Source organism: Bubalus bubalis, chromosome 18 (genome assembly GCF_019923935.1).
Source record: "Bubalus bubalis isolate 160015118507 breed Murrah chromosome 18, NDDB_SH_1, whole genome shotgun sequence".
Classification (NCBI taxonomy): domain Eukaryota; kingdom Metazoa; phylum Chordata; class Mammalia; order Artiodactyla; family Bovidae; genus Bubalus; species Bubalus bubalis.
Window position 1 is genome coordinate 14181903 of NC_059174.1, and position 3975 is coordinate 14185877.

A 3975-nucleotide genomic window follows, 5' to 3' on the forward strand; every position below is an offset into this window, starting at 1 on the left:
TTGTTCCAGCCTCCTCTGAGACAGGACTTGACTTGGAAAAGCTGGAGCCAGGGCCAAGCCCCACTTCCTGCCTTTTATTTAATGTGATAACTTCCGAATGACATATTTCAATCATACCTAACATAATGCATGGATCATCCAATGCTTTAAGTGAAAGGTAGAGCAGAGACCCTGACTTTTACTGGTCTAAGGGTCAGAATTGCTTGGTTTCTGCTCCGTGTGAATTAACACTTGCTTATTTGCTAGAGCTCTGCTGAGCTGCGGTGTTTCTGCGGGTTATTGTCTGAGAGCAGAGTAAACAAGCATTTTTCCCACTTGGAGAGGCCGGGCTGGGGGCCAGCACCTGCTTCTTACATCCTGTTCACCTGCCCTTTTCCAGCTCCCACAGCCAGCGCTGGAGGGCCTTCCTACTTTTCCTGGATTCCTACTCCCCTAACGGCCGAACCCGGCTCACCCCCACCCACGTCTCTCGGCACAGACACAGGGGCGGCAACATGGGCTTCTTTCCCTTTCGCAACAGTTATCGCTGGTCGAAACCGTCCTCCAAGGTTGGCGTGGGATCCAGTCCAGCAGTTTCCATTTAAAGGTCCTGAAGGCCGAATTTCAACCTCCTTTTTCCTGAGCTGACCCTCCTGCGGTGACCACGGAGAGCCGACGCCTGGCCCTGCCTGCATCACTAACCAGTGGGTGGTCTTTTCAGTCCTGCCAGCCCGCCTCTCCGCCCCACCCCCCATCCTCAGGTGTCCTGTGGCGCAGAAGTGCTCCGGAAGAATCATCCAGGATAAGGAAAAGAGCCTTTGCGGCCACGGGGCTTTCTCCAGGCAACCAAGGCCTCCCTGCACCGGCCCCCAGTAGGATTCTGGACACACTCCACTCAGGCTGGTCCACGGGGTGCCTGGGGGAGCCCATCTCTGAGGGGAAGACTTGTCTCCGGGCCTCCCCCGGGGTCTCAGCGAGCGAGCTCCACCTCCTCTGGGGCCGCTCACCCTACCCTCTGTCACTCAGCTTCACCCTCTTGCTGTGACATCTGCCCCCAGGAGGAGAGCTGTGTCAGGGGTCTCCTGACTCTGGTGTTTCAGGGCCTGTGTGACACCCAGTCTTCCGTGGAGGGCAGGGCAGCATCCTGGAGTGATCTTGGGGTGCACACCCCCGGCGCCCCCACCTAGATGAGGCACGTGTCCCTGCGAGGGGGGCTCCTGTGTCCCCCCTACCCCAATTGGAAGCTCACCCATTGGCTGGGTGGTTTCTGCAGGCTGTCTGACACTGTAAGCCCCTTTGGGAAATGGGGCACTACTGAGACCCAGCTGCAGCGGGTGGGGTGGTGGCCCCCAGAGGTACAGCATCCAGAGCCGTGAAGGTGACCTTGTGTGGGGAAACGCTGCTGTAATCAGGCCAAGGCGGACTGTGTGGGTGGGTGTCTGGTGCAGGCATTGCTGGGGGCCTGGCTGGCGGGCAGGGAGGGAGGGGTAAGGGGGTCCATGGGGTGGTGGGAGGCCAGCTGTGCAAGGCCAGGGGCCAGGGAAGAGTCTAGGTTCTGACTGGACTGGCAGGGCAGCCCAGGGGCAAGTCCAAAGCCTGCTCTGGCTCAAGTGGGCCCTCCTTCCCCTTTGCTGGGGGCAGCCCCTGCTGGCACCCTGCCTCCCAAGTCTTGTCTTTCTTGTCCACCAAACAGGCACACCCTGGCCACCTCCTGAAGACTTTCCCAGAGGTGATCAGTCCAGGGCCCTCAAACCTCCCACCTCCCAGATTACCTGTCCCAGAAGCCAGGGCCTGAGGCCAGCGTCCCTCTGACTCCTCCCCGTGCTCAGCGTTCAGCCATGTCGTTGCGTGTGTGTGTGCCCACAGTTCCCATTCATTCCACGCCACCCTCCATGCATGGATGCGCTACGATCTGTGGGTCCGTCCACTCTGGATGGATGTCAGGGCTGCCCCCCGTGCTGTGGTGGTGATGGCTTTGCTGAGATACAGCTCACCTGCCACCTGTTACACCAGGAACGTGTGTGCCCGCTTCATGTGCTGAAATCCTAACCCGGATGTGGCGGTATTGGGCGGGGGTGTGTGTCAGGTCAGGGGTTACTGATATCCACGAGGGCAATTGGGCTGTAACAGCTATAAAATGCACTGTGACCTCTGCACCTGCCTCGCATGGTGTGACTCTAACCACGCAGCTTGATGGACTACATTTTGTTTATTCATCAGACGTTAGGCTTTTGGGTTGTTGGTATCTTTAGGCTACTGTGAACATTTTTGTGTGGAGGTACAAACATGACTTACATAGTTTTTGGTACATATATGATATTTTCACAGTTAAAATGTAAAATAAAAAGAACCAAGGAGGCTTACATACGCCCGCCTGGAGCAGTCACTGAGACCTGCCATTGCAAAGCTTGACGAGCCAGCCGGCACTGCATCCACTCATCTGGGCTGCCCACTGGAAGGAAGCTGGGAGCCCATACAGCCGCTTCTCCCCTGGGCAGGGTGCTGGGAGGCTGAGAGGGGAGGGGACAGCTTCCTGGGCCAATCCCTCCCCCACACAGCTGCCCGCCCCACCACCTCTCACAATCTGAAGACTAGGGCTTCTCGGGCGGAAATGGGGCATTTTCTCCTTCCTAGGAGGGGTGCTAGGGTAGGACCAGCGCGGCCGTGACGTCCTGCAGCAAAGCCTGCATCACTGCTGAGGCCACAGTGAGTGTGCTGGGGGCCAGGGGGCTGCCAGGGGTTGGGGGTCTGCCACTAGGGAGGTGCTGTCTCGAGGGGAGGTGGCCAGAACACAGGTCAGCAGAGCAGGGAAACAGGGAGCCTGAAGCAGGTGCAATTCCAGAAGGTAAGAGAGCTGTGATCAGTGTGAAACTGAGGCTCACAGGGTTCCCCTCTGTACCCCAACTCCTTGTCAGCAGCCTCTCTACTGTCCTTAGGATGTGGTCCAGACGCGCTGGGGCCGGTGAGGCCCCTGCCACCTTCCCGCCCCCACACCTCTGCTGTTCTCTGCACAGAACCTTTCTCTCTGGCTGCCCGCCCTTCAAGATTCAGCTAGTCTGTCCCCTCCTCCAGGAAGCCTTCCTTTTCTGCAGTTCTGCCTGGCTGCCCTGCTCTCTGCTCTGCTCACTATTATCCCCTCATCAGGCGGGATAGATGTGCTGAATGAATGAATGAGTGAAGGAAGGAGTGGAAGAATCAAAGTGGGCTGTCTGCAGGAGCCCATGTTGGGCAGATGACAAAGGCCTCCTGATTCTCACTGAAAGCTCAGAACATTCGGTCCTCCTGGCAGCAGCAGATCAACTCACAACAGTAACAAAGCGCGAGTGGGCTGTGTTCTTTGTATCTAATGCAGAGACGTTTCCTAACCGAGTGGGTCTGTTCCGTGGGCTTGAAGCTCTGGGACATGGGATGCGTACATGGGTCCTGCAGCCCCCTGTGCTCAGAGCCCCCCTCCAGCTGCCGCCCACTGGTCAGTGGGGAGAGGGCCCCATGGACGGGCTCCTGGGCCCACCCTGCTTTCCTCTCTGAGAAACACATGGTTAAAAGTGACGCCCCAGAGCAACAGGACTTCCCTGATGGCTCAGACAGTAAGCATCTGCCTATAATGTGGGAGACCTGGGTTCAATCCCGGGGTCGGGAAGATCTCTGGAGAAGGCAATGACAACCCACTCCAGTACTCTTGTCTGGAAAATCCCATGGACGGAGGAGCCTGGTAGCTGAAGTCCATGGGATCACTAGGAGTCGGACACGACTGAGCAACTAAACTTTCTTTCTTTCCCAGACCAGCATACCTTCAGCAACCCCTCACCAGTCAGGGTCTCTGAGTTTACTTCACCTCAAGTTAAATAATGGTTTCAAGTCTCACAGTCTTGCAAGGAACCTGTGTCACTTTTCTTTTTCCTTACTCAATCCCCTTTCCTGTGGACATCGCTGTCATAGCCACAGGAAGGGGGCAGGCTTTAAGCCCTTCGGGGGATGGTCGTAGCATATTCTAGG